This window comes from Ovis aries, chromosome 2 (genome assembly GCF_016772045.2).
Source record: "Ovis aries strain OAR_USU_Benz2616 breed Rambouillet chromosome 2, ARS-UI_Ramb_v3.0, whole genome shotgun sequence".
Lineage (NCBI taxonomy): Eukaryota > Metazoa > Chordata > Mammalia > Artiodactyla > Bovidae > Ovis > Ovis aries.
In genome coordinates, this window is record NC_056055.1 from 231,459,344 (window position 1) to 231,478,206 (window position 18,863).

Below are 18,863 nucleotides of genomic sequence, written 5' to 3' on the forward strand. Positions count from 1 at the left end.
GGACTTCAGCTAAGGAACTTCATGGAGAAGATTAATCCCCCAAACTATATCTCAAAGCAACTGGATTACAAAGAACATTTTAAAATGGAAATAAATTGGAGTCAGAACTCAATGATTTCAGTAAATCTTAATCCTATTCCTATTACCTCTACTGAATGAATATTAAAGGATGCCTAATAATAAGGCATTTATTCATTTAGGAGGTGATAAAGCAGTGGAACATCAAAAGTATGGGTTTTATTTGGTGTCTTAAGAGACTAGTAGAATATGTACATTAATAACCTAAAGTGGAAAATGAAGCTTTGTTGCAGTAGAGCAGGAATGAGGCTCAAGCTACACAGAATTGTGAAGAAAAGAAGTTGTCTCCTAGATTCCTTATCACTGAGTAGGCAAGTCAGTGGGGCCTTAACTGTACTTTAAGCAATCAGTGACTACGTACTGGTTTTGTTTCTCAACCTTCCTTCTCTTCAAATCAGCATTACATACACACACGTGCGCACATACATACATACATACATACATACATACATACATACATATATATGCGCTAAGTCGCTTCAGTCATGTCCGACTCTTTGGGACCTCATGGACCATAACCCTCCAGGCTCCTCTGTCCATCTCCCATGGACAGAGCAAGACTACTACAAGCAAGAATACTACAGTGGGTTGCCATGCCCTGTTCCAGGGGATCTTCCTGACCCTGGAATCAAAACCATTTACATTTTGAAATGTTCTTTGTAATCCAGTTGCCTTGAGGTACAGTCCAGATGATTAATCTTCTCCAAGAAGTTCTTTAGCTGAAGTCCTAACTCTAACATCACCTATGTCTCCTGCCTTGGCATGCGGGTTCTTTACCACTAGTGCCACCTGGGAAGCCCCACTCATGTGCACACACACACACACACACACACACACACACACACACATATGACTCATTCACATTTTTCACATGTGTAGGTTAAGACTGTTGTTACAACAACAACAACAACAACAACAAGCCACAAATTCTTTGTAGCTTCTCCCATCACAAAATCAAGTGCATGGGCTTGGTCCTCTGATTTGCTTGTGCCAATCATACATTAGCAAACATAACAGAAAAAGAATCTGACCCTGCAATTCCATAGTTGGGCATATAACCTGAGAAAAACATAGTCCAAAAGGATCCATGAGGCCCAGTGTTCACTGCAGCACTACTTACAATAGCCAAGACCTGGAAGCAACCTAAATGTCCACTGAAAGAGAAACGGATAAAGAAGATACGGTACACATATGTAATGGAATATTATTCAGCCGTTAAAAAGAATGAGATTATGCCATTTGCAGCAGCATAAATGGACCTAGAGTGTCATACGGAGTAAAGTCAGTCAGACAGAGAAGGAGGAATATCTATGACATCCCTTATAGGCAGAACCCAAAAAGAAATGATACAAATGAACTTATTTACAAAACCAGAAAAAGACTCACAAACTTAGGTAACAAACTTCATTGCTGGGGGGGGGGGCGGCCGTGTGGGGTGGGAGGAAGAAGGGAAAATAAGGGAGTTGGGGATGGACATGTACAAACTGCTATATTTAAAATGAATAACCAACAAGGACCAACTTATAGCACAGGTAACTCTCTGCTCAATGTTATGTGGTAGCCTGGATGGGAGGGGCATTTGGGGGAGAATGGATGCATGTATGTGCATGTCTGAGTCCCTTTACTGTCCACCTGAAACTATCATAATAGTATGAATCAGCTAAACTGCAACACAAAACAGAAAGTTAAAAAAAAAGAAAGAAAAGGAAAAGTGTAAAGTGGGCTTTGTCCTTGCTTGCAGCTTTTGGGACCCAAATGCCAAACTGCCATGTGAAAAGGTCCAGACTGGTCTGCTGGGTGATGAGAAATGTGTAGCCTGGCTGCTGCCATCACTCCAGCCACTGCCAGACATGTGAGTGATGTCATCCAGGATCAGCCAAGTCCAGCTGATCTGCCAGATGACCACAAAAGCAGAAGTGAATACATTTGCAACCACACGGAGCAGAGAAGACATATCCTAGTTGTTGTTGTGCAGTCGGCCAGCTGTGCCTAACTCTCTGTGACCCAATGGACTGAAGCATGCCAGGCCCCCCGTCCCTCACCATCTCCTGGAGTTTGGCCAAGCTCATGTTCATCGCATTGGTGACATCCTAGTTAAGCCTGCCCAAATTATCAACCACAGAATTATAAGCAATAAATGTTACATTGAACTATCAAGTTTGGGGGGCGGTAGACAACATATTGAAAAGCAGAAACAATACTTCGCCAACAAAGGTCCATCTAGTCAAGGCTATGGTTTTTCCAGTGGTTATGTATGGATGTGAGACTTGGATTGTGAAAGCTGAGCACCAAAGAACTGATGCTTTTGAACTGTGATGCTGGAGAAGACTCTTGAGAGTCCCTTGCACTGCAAGGAGATCCAACCAGTCCATCCTAAAGGAGATCAGTCCTCAGTGTTCATTGGAAGGACTGATGCTGAAGCTGAAACTCCAATACTTTGGCCACCTGATGCAAAGAGCTGACTCATTTGAAAACACCCTGATGCTGGGAAAGATTGAAGGCGGAAGGAGAGGGGGACGACAGAGAATGAGATGGTTGGATGGCATCACCGACTCAATGGACATGAGTTGGGGTAAACTTCAGGAGTTGGTGATGGACAGGGAGACCCGGCATGCTTGTGGTCCATGTGGGTTTCAAAGAGTTGGACACGACTGAGAGACTGAACTGAACTGAACTTGTTACTCAACAGTACCTAACTTATACTAAGGTTTAATTACTGGGAACAGTGCCTAACTTGAAGAAATAAAACTACAGACATGAACTTTTAGGCATCAGAGAGCTGGTAGGAAAGGTATTTTCAGGGGAACATGGATGAAGGGGAGTCATATCATCAGGCTCTATGTATTCCTTAGTTCAGACTTCCTTTCAGTTGGGTTTATCCAACCTAAAAGAAACACTTTTACTAATGAATTAGACCTGGGACATTCACTTTGATCTATACTATCAAAAAACCACATTAGACTGTTTACAAGAGCAAAGACTTGGCAGCAACCTAAATGTTCATTGACAGAGGGATGGATAAAAAAGATGCAAAACCTATACATAATGGAATATCACTCAGCCAATAAAAAGAACAAAATCATGCCATTTGCAGCAACAGGAATGGACGTAGAGAGTGTCATACTGAGTGAAGCAAGTCAGAAGAGGAGAAATATGACACCCCTTATATGGAATCTAAAAAGTAATAACACAAATGAACTTACAAAACAGAAAGAGACACAGACTTAGAAAGTGAATTTATGGTTGTCCGTGGAAAGGGATAGGTAAGGAGTATGGGAGGGTCATGTACAGTTCAGTTCAGTTCGGCAGCTCAATCACGTATGACTCTTTGTGACCCCAAGGACTGCAGCACTCCAGGCCTCCCTGTCCATCACCAACTCCTGAAGTTTACTCAAACTCATGTCCACTGAGTCAGTGATGCCATCCAACCATCTTATCCTCTGTCGTCCCCTTCTCCTCCCACCTTCAATCTTTCCCAGCATCAGTGTATTTTCAAATGAGTCAGCTCTTCACATTAGGTGGCCAAAGTATTGGAGCTTCAGCTTCAAAATCAGTCGTTCCAGTGAACACTCAGGACTGATCTCCTTTAGGATGGACTGGTTGGATCTCCTTGCAGTGCAAGGGACTCTCAAGAGTCTTCTCCAACACCACAGTTCAAAAACATCAGTTCTTTGGTGCTCAGCTTTCTTCACAGTCCAACTCTCACATCCATACATTACCACTGGAAAAACCATAGCCTTGACTAGATATACCTTTGTTGGCAAAGTAATGTCTCTGCTTTTTAATAAGCTATCCAGGTTGGTCATAACTTTTCTTCCAAGGAGTAAGCATCTTTTAATTTCATGGCTGCAATCACCATCTGCAGTGATTTCAGAGACCAAAAAACTAAAGTCTGCCACTGTTTCCACTGTTTCTCCATCTATTTGCCATGAAATGATGGGACCAGGTGCCATGATCTTAATTTTCTGAATGATGAGCTTTAAGCCAACTTTTTCACTCTCCTCTTTCTCTTTCACCAAGAGGCTCTTTAGTTCCTATTCACTTTCTGCCATAAGGGTGGTGTCATCTGCATATCTGAGGTTAATGATATTTCTCCCGGCAGTCTTAATTCCAGCTTATGCTCCATCCAGCCCAGCATTTCTCATGATGTACTCTGCATATAAGTTAAATAAGCAGTGTGACAATATACAGCCTTGATGTATTTCTTTTCCTATCTGGAACTAGTCTGTTGTTCCATGTCCAGTTCTAACTGTTGCTTCCTGATCTTCATATAGGTTTCTCAAGAGGCAGATAAGGTGGTCTGGTATTCCCATCTCTTTCAGCATTTTCCACAGTTTATTGTGATGCACACAGTCAAAGGCTTTGGCATAGTCAATAAAGCAGAAGTAGATGTTTTTCTGGAACTCTCTTGCTTTTTCTATGATCCAGCGGATGTTGGCAATTTGATCTCTGGGTCCTCTGCCTTTTCTAAAACCAGCTTGAACATCTGGAAGTTCACAATTCATGTATTGTTGAAGCCTGGCTTAGAGAATTTTGGGCATTACTTTACTAGCATGTGAGATGAGTGCAATTGTGTGGTAGTTTGAGCATTCTTTGGCATTGCCTTTCTTTGGGGTTGGAATGAAAACTGACCTTTTCCAGTCCTGTGGCCACTGCTGAGTTTTCCAAATTTGCTGGCATATTGAGTGCAGCACTTTCAGAGCATCATGGCTCAACTGGAATTCCATCACCTCCACTAGCTTTGTTGTTAGCGATACTTCCTAAGGCCTACTTGACTTCACATTCCAGGATGTCTGGCTCTAGGTGAGTGTTCACACCATCGTGATTATCTGGGTCATGAAGATCTTTTTTGTACAGTTCTTCTGTGTATTCTTGCCACCTCTTCTTAATATCTTCTGCTTCTATTAGGTCCATGCCATTTCTGTCCTTTATCGAGCCCATCTTTGCATGAAATGTTCCCTTGGTATCTCTAATTTTCTTAAGGAGATCTCTAGTCTTTCTCATTCTATTGTCTTCCTCTATTTCTTTGCACTGATCACTGAGGAAGGCTTTTTAATCTCTCCTTGCTATTCTTTGGAACTCTGCATTCAGATGGGTATATCTTTCTTTTTCTCGTTTGCTTTTCACTTCTCTTTTTTTCACAGCTATTTGTAAGGCCTCCCCAGACAGCCATTTTGCTTTTTTGCATTTCTTTTCCATGGGGATGGTCTTGATCCCTGTCTCCTGTACAATGTCATGAACCTCCATCAATAGTCCATCAGGCACTAGATGGACTAGTCCATCTGTCTATCAGATCTAGTCCCTTAAATCTATTTCTCACTTCCACTGTATTTAGGTCATACCTGAATGGTCTAGTGGTTTTCCCTACTTTCTTCAATTTAAGTCTGAATTCGGCAATAAGGAGTTCATGATCTGAGCCACAGTCACCTCCTGGTTTTGTTTTTGCTGACTGTATAGAGCTTCTCCATTTTGGCTGCAAAGAATATAATCAATCTGATTTTGGTGTTGACCATCTGGTGATGTCCATGTGTAGAGTCTTCCTTGTGTTGTTGGAAGAGGGTGTTTGCTATGACCAGTGCATTCTCTTGGCAACTCTATTAGCCTTTGCCCTACTTCATTCTGTACTCCAAGGCCAAATTTGCCTGTTAGTCCAGGTGTTTCTTGACTTCCTACTTTTGCATTCTACACACTGCTATATTCTAAATGGATAACCAACAAGGATGTATTGTATAGAACTTGGAACTCTGCTCAATGTTATGTGCCAACCTGGATGGGACGAGGGTTTGGAGGAGAATGGACACATGTGTATGTATGGCTGAGTCCCTTCACTGTTCACCGGAAACTACCACAACATTGTTAATTGGCTATACCCCAATACAAAAAGGTTTAAAGTTTGGAAAAAAAAAAAAAAAAACCTATGTGCTAGAGAAAAAAATAAACTGTGATCCTGGTAATCATTAGCATCTCATTAAAATTTCAGTCCAAACAGTTAAGGACCTCTCTAGGCAACCCTCTGAAGCCAAATGGGATTTTAAATGGGGCAGCATGGTATTGCATAAGGAAGCACTTGGGTGACATGGGAGGGGACATGCTGTTCTGAAAAGTCAGTAAATGCCTGAGTTGATCATGTGCTGGACTGAAAAGGAGGTCATGTATCCATCTGCTTCAGGCAGGCAAACATGAACGCTCTGAAGCATCATTAAAACTGAAGCAATTCTGTAAAAAGTACTCAGAACAGGCAGCAACTTTCATTGTGTGCTTTCAAACTGAAAACCTAAGGCTATGATACAGAAACAAAGGAAGAAATGCAGGGCCTTGTCCCCAGGTTTTTATCCAAGTCCAAATCAGCAGAGAATTTAAAAGCACACCGAAGGCTAGAAGGCCAGAAAAAAGTGGAACATGCAGACGAATCTCCATATTAGTGGTCTAACTGGGACTCAGGCCACAGGCCACCATCAGTCACTCTATACGTCAGATATCGCCAGAGGGTTTAGAGCCCTGGGGTTCTGGGGCTCAGCAGACGCTCCATCACTGACAATGACAGCCGATCAGTGCCACTGAGGCTAGCTTGTGGGAGGTTCTGGACATCAGTGCTATCGCAGGGAGAAAACGAAAAGAACAGAAGTCAAATATGAAGAGGATCTAAGATGACGACAGGGCCAGGTGACCAGAAGCAGCATCAAAAGCATCCATGAATACAAGGATCAGCGCAGGAGACTTCCAGAAATTCAAGCGGTAAGGAAGAAAGATTAAAGAGCTACTAGACTTGAGTCCTTGGGGTTGTGGAGTCAGACAAGACTGAGTGACTTCACCTTCACTTTTCACTTTCATGCATTGGAGAAGGAAATGGCAGCCCACTCCAGTGTTCTCGCCTGGAGAATCCCAGGGATGGTGGGCTGCCATCTACGGGGTCGCACAGAGTCGGACACGACTGAAGCGACTCAACAGCAGCAGCAGACATTGGAGACCCCAGAAGTGAGAAGCACCCATCAAGAGAGACCAGCTAAGCTCAAGGGTGACCCATCTGTCACATGGCTATGCCACTATGCCTGTACTTTCCATTTGAGTCACAGGAAGGCTGGTTTGTTTGTTTGTTTTTTTTTTTTTGAATGAAGAAAATAGGGAATGAATGAGTTTTTATTACACTGCAGATTTCTGACTTCCTTTTGCATGTTTAAAAAAATATTTGCATGCACACCACTGACATCAGTAAACGGATACATCAGGCATGTTGTAGCTTCTGTATCTCCTACTGGTGCTAGAAACCAAGTAAGACAAACACACTGGTTGTTAAAAGGCACTGTAAACAGTAACGTTCCACAACAGTGTTAGTTGTTGCTGTCATTAGCTCAAAGTTATAAGAAGGAACAATGGTTTCTCATCGTTAAATTAGTCCTGAGATCCCAGTATTTATAAACTGAAATACTACTGTTCTACACTCACCCATTCAACTGTATTTTATAGCTAGCAAAGTCTTTTAATTTTAAAAAATCTTTACCTACCACTTGTATATCCTTTGGAATCCAGATTGGGTGTTCTGAACCCTGGCATGTTTACACTGCCTCCCCTTCAGGAATACATAAATATTTGAAACCATGACTATAAAAAGAGGGCTTCCCTGGTGGCTCAGATGGTAAAGAGTGTGCCTGCCAATGCAGGAGATGTGGGTTCAATCCTTGGGTCAGGAATATCCCCTGGAGAAAGGAATGGCAACCCACTCCAGTATTCTTGCCTGGAAAATTCCATGAAGAGAGGAGCCTGGTGGGCTACAGTCCACAGGGTTGAGAAGAGTCAGACACGACTGAGCAACTAACACTTTCACATTCACTACAGAAAGAATAAAGAGACAAAACAGTCCAAGACAGTAATTTAAAAAAATTCTTTGAGATTACTTGGACCTCTGCTCTGTTTTGAAGCAAACACAAATTTTGTGATTTTTTTTTTCTATTAGGAAATTTGATATTTTCAAACATACGAAAGCAGTGCAAGAGCAGCTTCTTTAATTAGGTGCGCCAAGCAGATATCATGTCAAATGAACTCATAAGTCTCAGTCACAGGTTAACTCTCAGCATCAACTGTGAAGCTGCTGAATCTACAGTGAAACAAGAGCAGAAGAGGCTCATCTTCCTAGGGGAGGCTCAGCTTCCTTGGAAGTCAAAGTTGTGTTTCTCTGTGTTGGTCAGTCACTGGACCAAACACAGCTTTGAGGTGTCCTCTTAGAGCCTCATCTCATGAGTCTAGAAGCTTGTTCTTACAGTTGCATCCAGCATAAAGTGAGTGCTCACATTCACACACACTGGGTTGGCCAAAAAGTTCATTCAATTGGTTTCTGTAAGATGTTAACTTACAAAGCACAGCTGGGTTGCTGCTAAGTCTAGCGTCTTGGTCAAGAACTTCACGTCAAGCAAATTTAGGTTAAATCTGAGTTTCTATCACTTCTACCTCTTGTTGTTTAAACACTCAATATCTCAGTTTACTCATCCTCAAATTAAAAAAATAGGAATCCTGGACTTCCCTGGCAGTCCACTGTTAAGACTCCACACTTTTGCAGCAGTGGGGCCCTGGGTGCAATTGCTAGTCAGGGAACTAAGATTCCACATGCCACCAAAAAAAAAAAAAAAAAAGGAATACTATAATACTATAACCAGGAGTGAAATAAGAGAATATTTAAGTGCTCAGCAGAGTCTCAATGCAGTAAATTCTCAGAGATAGAAGCTCCTCTGGGCAAAGCTAGTATCGAGAAAATACATCATCTGGGTCAGCAGAGCTGAATCGATGTCCCGACAAACACCAACTTAATGTGCTCATTTGAGGTAACTATTAAGACAACTACCACTTAAAAATCTGGTTAAGGGTTTCATTTTCTCAGCCAGTTATTTACCCCGAGTGAATCTGGATCACAGCTTGACCCCATTTCCTGTTTACTCTGAGATGATAGAGGCTGCTGGCATCAATCTCAGTCTCATCCTTCACTAGGGCAGAGAAATGACAACCACCCGGGGCCCATTTCATAAGGACTGTGGGGACTCAAGAAGCCATTGAGGTTAAATAGCTTTGCCCAGCCCCTGGCACTTAGATCTTTATCACTGCAGCCACCAAGAGCCAAAGCAGCAAGCAATCCCTTAATTCCACACAAAGCTTGAGCTAACCCATCATTCATAGATGCCCACCAAGCCCACCAAAATTGATTCCATCTCTGGTCTGACTCCTTGGAAAAAAAACTATGACAAACCTAGGCAGCATATTAAAAAGCAGAGACATTGCTTTGCAGACAAAGGTCCATCTAGTCAAAGCTATGGTTTTTCCAGTAGTCATGTATGGATGTGAGAGCTGAACCACAAAGAAGGCTGAGAGCCGAAGAATGATGCTTTTGAACTGTGTGGTGTTGGAGAAGACTCTTGAGAGCCCCTTGGGCTGCAAGGAGATCAAACCAGTCAATCCTAAAGGAAATCAACCCTGAATATTCATTGCAAGGACTGGTGTTGAAGCTGAAGCTCCAATCCTTTGGCCACTTGATACAAAGAGCCGAGTCACTGGAAAAGACCCTGATGCTGGGAAAGATTGAAGGCAGGAGAAGCGGGCAACGGAGGATTAGACGGTTGGATGACATCACCTACTCAATGGACATAAGTTTGAGCAAGCTCTGGGAAACAGTGAAAGACAGGGAAGCCTGGTGTGCTGCAGTCCATGGGGTCACAAAGAATTGGATACAACTGAGCGACTGAACACAGCTAGTCTGATTCCAACCTTGAACCTCCAAGGAAAAGCAGCAGAGCACAGACTGAATGCTTTCCTCGGCAGTCTTCCCCAGGACACAGAATATCCAACACCGGCACTACTTGTACCACTGCTCCATCATCTGCATTGCCTCACTGGAGCTCCTTTCTGTTCAACCCCATTTTAAAGAAGAGAGAAGGAAGGCCAGCAGGCCAATGGTGCAGCTGTTCAGTGGTAAAGCTGGAACTGAGATTCTGTTCTACTCAATTCTAAGCCCAGAGCCCTTTCCATCACACCTGGTAAGGAGGTGAGGCGTGCCAAATGTCAACTCTAAATTCCAGATTCCCAGACATTCTCAGCAAGCCCACAAAACGTTAGTGATAACAGATCATAACAACTTCCAGTCGCAAAGCAAGAGTCACTGGCTCAGTCATAAAACAGCTTAAAATGAGCCCCCATCTGACCTCCATGGCCACGAACTTAAAGAGAATTTCCTGAAATTATATGCTGGCAGTTCTTCAAGTAGAACAGTTCTCAGAAATGCACTGGTTCGTGACGTAGCTGTTATCAGCTGCCATTTCTGACTTTCATTCCAGGTAAGAAGATGTAAAATGCTTTCTGCTGGCCCCGCAGTCGATGCTAACTCCTACCACCAGAAGGTAAATCTCACCCAATAGTTCAGCCAGGAATAAATTCTGAATGACCTGAACCTGAAGAGGAGTTGTGGGAGCAGAAATCCCTCCTAATTAAAGGCCAGTTCATTAGCACTTTCATGCATATGGATTAGCCATTTAAAGCGAAGTTAAATAGATTGGGGAAAGATTTGTAATGTCAAGAATCTCATCAAAATTCCTTACGCAGCACAAGCAAGCGCCCTTCATTCATTAACACTGTCCTTCCTGCCCTCGTATTAATCCCTCAGGTCACTCATCTAAAGAAGGCAAATGTCACAAAGTCTCCCTGAACACGCCCCCAAATTAGAATCACAGTGAAATGGAGATGAAGAATGGCTGTGGTGGTAACCATGAACACCATTAAGACAGGGCCCTTACTGACAGGGCAAATCTAACCCAGCTCCTCGCTCCTGGACAGTCTCCTCTCCATCATCCTCCCCTCTCATGAACCTCCAGGGCTCTGCCCTCTCCAAAGGGCCCTGCTGCCCCACGCCACCTCTTCGGCCTCTTCTGCTGCTGCCTCCAGCTCTCACCTCAGTGCAAAAACCCCCTAATGCTCTCACCAGAGCTTCTCCTTTCTGTTTTTCGCCCCATCAATCTTGATAGCTCCCTTGACTTTCTTTTTTTTTTTTAATTTTTTTTTTAGTAGTTTTTTTTAATAGCTTAAGGACAAAATTACAAACTTTATTAAAATAAATGCAATTTATATATTCAAGTATAGCAGCTGAGTCAGAGATCGTCTGCTGCTGCTGCTGCTAAGTCACGTCAGTCGTGTCTGACTCTGCGACCCCACAGACGGCATCCAACAGGCTCCTCCGTCCCTAGGATTCTCCAGGCAAGAACACTAGAGTGGGTTGCCATTTCCTTCTCCAATGCGTGAAAGTGAAAAGTGAAAGTAAAGTTGCTCAGTCATGTCTGACTCTTAGCGACCCCATGAACTGCAGCCTACCATGCCCCTTAATCCATGGGATTCTCCAGGCAAGAGTACTGGAGTGGGTTGCCATTGCCTTCTCCTCTCCCTTGACTTTCTCCAGCACCCACACACCGGGAACTCCATCCTCATCTCTCTGGTAGCAGCCTAAAGACCAGTCCCAGCCTCAAAGAACAGCTCTGTACCTGCATATCCGCTTGGTTGGCCTGTCATTGCAAAAAGGCTTCTGCACATTCCCTGTTTCTTTGAGTTTCTCAAGTCACAGCCTCAGGGACACCTTTGACTCCACTCTCACCTCTGTTCCCGGCATTCAGCTGACACCCAAACTTGGATGACTCCACTCCTCAAAGAGATTCAGGTCCTCCTTCCATTCCCACCTCCATTCGAGCAAGACCTCACTTCCACTCACCTGAGCCTTCTGACTGGTCTCCTCGCCTCACCATCTTTTCTTTACTGTAATATCTAACTCCATCAGAATAATCTTTATGAAAGTCACACCGTCCTTCTAGTCATCCCTTAACTGTACCAAAATCATCTTGGTAAAGCAAAGATCAGTTCACATATGCAGCTTCCAAGTCTTCTTTTTCCAAACTCCTCAGCACCTAGATCGCCCCAATCTGGCCCAACCATCACTTCCAGCCTTACTTATTGTCCATCACTGCATCCAGAGGATCTTATGCCGCAGCCAATTGTCCTGTTCTCTGAACTTCTGCTCCACCCCGTCTTTTGTTCCATGGAGATGTTCCCCATCTTCCTCACCCAAACAATACTTCAATGTCCAATTCACTGGAAATTCTTGTTGAACTATCATTAATATGAAAATTTAATCCATTGGAACCCTCAGTATTTTGAGAAGCTTAATCAATTAAGTCCCACCAATGCTGTCACACCAAAGGCCACTAGGGACAAGACTGTAGTTGAGATAGTTGGGTTTGTTACTCCTCACAGCGAGGGAGCACGCACACAGTGGGAAATCTTGGGGTGTCTCAGTCAGAGGGTGCTGTGCTGTGTTGGTCGTTCAGTCGCGTCCAACTCTTTGGGACCCCATGAACTGTAGCCCACCAGGCTCCTCTGTCCATGGGGATTCTCCAGGCAAGGATACTGAAGGCATGGGTTGCCATGCCTTCGTCCAGGGGATCTTCCCCACCCAGGGATCAAACCCAGGTCTCCCACATTACAGGTGGATTCTGTACCATCTGAACCACTAGGAAAAGCCCATTAATACTGGAGTGGGTAGCCTATTACTTCTCCAGGAGATCTTCCTGATCCAGGAATCAAACCAGGGTCTCCTGCATTGCAGGTGGATTCTTTATCAGCTGAGCTACTAGAGGGTGTTAGATGGGGCTTATTATAGGATTCATTCTGCATGCTGTTGGAAAACAGGAGCAATTCTATGATTACGTCAATAAATCTTGTCTATGAGTAGGAGCAGATGTGAGCAAGGCTAAAGTTGTAGCTTGTGAAGAAGCAGCTGGCCCTCATTTTATCTGCAGTAAAAAGGGGACGTTTCATATTTTGTGGGTTGTATACTGACCTTGTTTTTCTCTGTACTTAGACAAAGTTATGAAATGGTCTTGTTTGTCTCATTTTAAGTTGGACATGACTTGGCGACTACACAACAATAATGAGTGATCACATCTAAGGACTGTGTTCTGTGTATTTATGTCCTTATGTCCAACAGGAGACACCACAGCCCAGCTGTGAGCACCAGGTTGGCGCCTAACAACTCCAAGACCTGCTTGTAAGTGTCCAACAAGCTTCCAGATGACAGACGCTGCTCCTCTCTTTCTCAATTCTTAGTGTTATCATGACGTCAATGTAGAGCCTGAGACATTTTCTGAGGCAGAGGACAGATTAGGAAAACAAGACAAGCTGCAGCTAGGTAGACAAGATCCTACCTGGGAGCCCAATGGTGAGAGCACTTATCATATTTCACAATATAACAGAAGAAGGGCCTGATAACAGGATTAAGATGTGGGGAAAAGGATAACATATTCTGTAAAAGCAACAACTCTCAAGAATAATGTGATATCCAAACCAGGCACCACCTACAGCATGTTAAACCCAAGAAATATCTTCATCCTAGTCAGTCTGATAAGGTTTTCTGGTTAATAAAGATGAAAGTTGTCCACTGTATATATCCAAGAATATTAACGCAATTAGCCATCCGTTATCAAGCTAAATGTGTTCATATCGTTGTGTGTGTACATTTTCCTTTATGGCTATTAAAGTCCTGATCATTAAGTCTTATCTTAGATTCTGTTTCCAGCAGACACTATCAGAGTGCTGATACTGCCAAATCTGAGTTTAATAGAACAAAGTGATGCCAGTTGTGACTTTCAGGCTCATCCAGACCAGAAATGTAGCTCACATATTAGGCGTATGAAAAAAAAATAGAAAAAACAGCATCTGAAATTCTTATAACTTCCTTTAAAACGATTTCATTTGGGGGACTTCCCTGATTGTACAGTGGATGAGAATCAGCCTGCCAATGCAAGCGACGTGGGTTCAGTCCTTGGTCTGGGAAGATGTCACACGCCACAGAGCAACTAAACGTGCATACTGCAACCACTGAGGCCCGTGTGCCTAGGGCCTGTGCTCTGCAACAAGAGAAGCCCATGCAGCACCACAGAGAGTAGCACCCGCTCACGGCGACTAGAGAAAGCCCGTGCGTGACAACTAAGACCAGCGCAAGCAAACAAAAATTCTTCTGGAAAAAGTCCGAACACCCTTTCTTTTATGGTCTAGACGGTCTGCGTGGCCAACCCTATGACAGAAGAATCAGCAGACACATGAGCAGCAACTCTTTCCAGAACCAGCCTGTGACAATTAATGAGCATCTGAGGTTATTCCTAAAAGATAATGCTGTTAAAAGTGCTGCACTCAATATGCCAGCAAATCTGGAAAATTCAGCAGTGGCCACAGGACTGGAAAGGTCAGTTTTCGTTCCAATCCCAAAGAAAGGCAATGCCAAAGAATGCTCAAACTACCGCACAATTGCACTCATCTCACACACCAGCAAAGTAATGCTCAAAATTCTCCAAGCGAGGCTTTAACGGTACATAAACCAAGAAATTCCAGACGTTCAAGCTGGATTTAGAAAAGGCAGAGGAACCAGAGATCAAATTGCCAACATCTGTTGGATCACAGAAAAAGCAAGAGAGGTCCAGAAAAACATCTACATATGCTTTATTGACTATGCCAAAGCCTTTCCCTGTGTGGATCACAACAAACTGTGGAAAATTCTTCAAGAAATGGGAATACCAGACAACCTTACCTGGCTCCTGAGAAATCTGTATGCAAGCCAAGCAGCAGCAGTTAGAAACAGATATGGAACATCGGACTGGTTCCAAATTGGGAAAGGGGTACATCAAGGCTGCATATTGTCACCCTGCTTATTTAACTTCTATGCAGAGTACATCATGCAGAATGCCAGACTGGGTGAAGCACAAGCTAGAATCAAGATTGCCAAGAAAAATATCTATAACCTCAGATATGCAGATAACACCACCCTTATGGCAGAAAGTGAAGAGGAACTGAAAAGCCTCTTGATGAAGGTGAAAGAGGAAGTGAAAAAGCTGGCTTAAAATTCAACATTCAAAAAACTAAGATCATGGCATCCGGTCCCATCACTTCATGGGAAATAGATGGGAAATAATGGAAATAGTGACAGACTTTATTTTCTTGGGGTCCAAAATCATTGCAGATGGTGACTGCAGTCATGAAATTAAAAGACACTTGCTCCTTGGAAAACAGGCTATGACCAACCTAGACAGCATATTAAAAAGCAGAGACATTACTCTGCAGACAAAAAGTCCATCTAGTCAAAGCTATGGTTTTTCCAGTGGTCATGTATGGATGTGACAGTTGGACCATAAAGAAAGCTGAGTGCCAAAACACTGATGCTTTTGAACTATGGTGCTGGAGAAGACTCTTGAGAGTTCCCTTGGACTGCAAAGAGATCAAACCAGTCAATCCTAAAGGAAATCAGTTCTGAATATTCATTGGAAGGACTGATGCTAAAGCTGAAGCTCCAATACTTTGGCCACCTGATGTGAAGAACTGACTCACTGGAAAAGACCCTGATGCTGGAAAGATTGAAGGTGGGAGGAGAAGGGGCTGACAGAGGATGAGATAGTTAGATAGCATCACCGACTCGATGGATATGAATTTGAGTGAGCTCTGGGAGTTGGTGATGGACAGGGAAGCCTGGCATTGCTGCAGTCCATGGGGTCACAAAGAGCTGGACAAGACTGAGCGACTGAACTGAACTGAACTGAACTGAGATTATTCATGGGGGAAAAAAAAATCCCTGTTATTTTTATTTCCATGTAGAAATCCTCAGTCTTCCCAGGCTGGACTAGTGGTTAAGAACCTGCCTGCCAATGAGAGAGATATAAGAGAAGCAGATTTGGTCTCCAGGTCAGGAAGATCCCCTGGAAGAGGGCATGGTAACCCACTCCAGCATTCTTGCCTGGAGAATCTCATGGACAGAGGAGCCTGGTGGGCTACAGTCCATAGGTCAGGAAAGAGTTGGACACAGCTGAAAACAACTTAGCACCCATGCACACACATAGAAATCCTCTAATGCCTTATAATATAAATTCCTTAAACAGTAACTTAAGGCACCCTCTGTAATGGCAGTGTTCATTCAATTCAAGAAAGTGAGAGAGCAGCATTGACATACATGGGGCTTCTCTGGTGGCTCAGCAGTAAAAACAAATCTGCCTGCAATGCAGGAGCCACAGAAGATACAGGTTCCATCCCTGGGTCAGGAAGATCCCCTGGAGGAGGGCATGTCAACCCACTCCAGTATTGTTGCCTAGAGTATTCCATAGACAGAGGAGCCTGGCAGGCTACAATCCATAGCATAGCACAGAGTCAGACACAACTGAAATGACTTAGCATACACGCAGCACGCATGCTGACACATTCACACTACTATGTGTGAAACAGATAGCTAGTGGGAAGCTGCTGTATCACACAGGGAGCTCAGTTTGGTGATGGCCTAGATGGATAGGATGGGAGCGGAAGGCAGGAGGTTCCAGAGGGAGGGGATATATGTATACATATATCTAATTCACTTCACTGAAAAGCAGAAACTAAGACAACATTATAAAGCAATTATACTCCAATTTAAAAAAAAAACAACAACAAGGTTGGAGTAATAACTCAAGAGTATCAGGCAGGGGTCAAGACCAGTGAACTCAGGCAAACCACCTTCCCTCTTAGCAAGGACTCCTTCCTGCACTGGTCACCATCCAAACGGCCTTTCGAGACCCCACCACTGCTTAGAGATCACCCTAGATACCACCTGCCACCTGTAAGGGTTATGGCAGGTCCCTGGCAACCACATGCATGTTGGCGATGTCCATTAGACTCCATGCTCTCACTTCCTCCGTCCTTGGGAGATTTCAATTTGTGATTTTCTTAGAGAACACATGGCCTATCACTTAACACTGTCCCTGAAAGATAACTTTTCCATGATTGCTCACTGCTGACATTTTAGTATTTAATACTAAAATCCCATCAGAGCTCCCTAGCCTGATAAGCTAAAAATGAGGTCTGAAAATAAAGCACCTGGCAAATCTGATTTGCAGTCATATCCAAATGGCATTTTGTCAGATGGGAGCTAATTATCAACCTGACATGATTTCAATCTGCTTCCATTTTATGAAACGGGGTCTGCGTGCTCCTCTACGAAGAGGATCAGCCTTGCCGCTCTTCAGCTCGACACCCAATTTCACCTACTCTCATGAGATTCTTCTATTATGCAAACTATTGGTAAAGCAATTACATGCTCCGAAAGATTAAGACTAGAAATTTAGCATTCAGAAAATTGTCATTTTCACCTCTTAAAATGTAAATTCTTGCCAGATGTTAAGATGCCTTTTTTACTTTACACAATGTCACCTAATGATCTGAGGAAGCAACCCCTCTTAAAGCAATTTCATCTCCCCAGTTTGATGAAAGCGTTGACTGAACTCCAACTGCCTAATGAGTGCAGGCATCCAGAAACAGGACACTTGTTTCTTCAGGCTTGTCAAGGCTTCTTAGAGGCTGGGCATTGGCCATATCAAGCGAAAAGCTCCAAATGGACACAAATGAAGGCTGGGCAGAGAATAGCAGGTGGGAAAAGAGGGACTTCACAGGAGACACTTCACCCTTTTGACTTGAGGACAAGTGCTGGAATCTCCATGGATAGAAAGCAACTGCATAACTCTTATTGCTCTTGCCAGGAAACATGCTCTGTGTCTCTCATCTAACACCCTTGCACACAACAGAAGATCATGGTCAGCACAAGGACATGGAAAGAAGTTCCTTCTGTCTAAGTACAAGAACGTCCCTGGTGGTCCAGTGGCTAAGACTCTGTGCTCCCAGTGCAGGTGAAATGAGCAAGGTCCCTGCTCCACCCACGCCCCTCAGTGTCCTCTGCCTGCCTTCTGCCTGTGGAAAATTTTAGTCAAAGAAAAAATTTAATCAGAGACGGGAGAAATGGGGAAACAAAGGAAGACAGTCACAGGAGACTACATAATAATAACATAGTCATTAAGCATAGTCAAGGATCTTTAGTTCTTTCTCAAGGGATGTAGATAATATTCTGAGCCATATCCTGTGAGCTGTCTTAAAGATATGGAAACACTAGGTGGAGAATTTTACTACACAGTGACCAGACTGTACCCAGAACATGAGCTGCTACAATTCAGAGAATTAGCTTTGAAGAAATGGTAACAAATGGACCCTGGAACTGAAGATTAACTGTACCTAAAACAACCAAGATGGTGCTGGTCAGACCACTGATGACCATTCCAAAGATGACTGTCAGAGCTGGCTGTTGTTTCTGCACGTAGTATTCCCCCACTTTGTCTATAAAAGATCTCATCCCACTGGCTGCCAGCGGTGGCGGGTCAACCTTTGCACAGACGTCTGCCACCCACTCTCCCACCAATTGCTGACATTTGAAATAAAACCAAATTTCCTTCCCACCAACCTGGCCTGCTTATTGGCTTTTGAGCAGCAAGTAGCCGGACCCCTCACTCTTTCAATAATACAGCAGGTGAGGGCTCAATCCCTGGGAACTAGATCCCACACACTGCAACTAAGAGTTTACCTGCTGTAACTAAAGATCCTGCGTGCAGCACTGAAGATCAAAGATCCTGCCACTAAGACTTGAAGCAGCCAAATAAATAAGTAAATAACAACAACAACCAAAAAAAAAAAAAAGAGTGAACGCTGGAAGGGTGAGATCAGTAACTTGTCCCAGGTCCAGTCTGTGGGTCTGCTGCTGCAACTGCAGCTGAACTGATGCGCATCTAACACGTTATGTGTGAAAATGGACACCAAGGCCCCGAAACGGCCTGCAAAGTCCTACAGGGATAGCCAACAAGTGGGGGGATCTCATGAGTCCTTTCTCCCACCCCCTCAGCTACTCCTCTTTGTGTGGACAGAGAGATACCAAGGAG

At 43.7% G+C, this 18,863-nt stretch overlaps 1 protein-coding gene across 1 annotated transcript in view; it reads right to left on the bottom strand.

The window, feature by feature from the left end:
* DNER (delta/notch like EGF repeat containing) overlaps positions 1-18,863 on the bottom strand; it is a 378,787-nt gene that overhangs the window by 72,133 nt on the left and 287,791 nt on the right. The gene's annotated exons all lie outside the window — the stretch shown is intronic.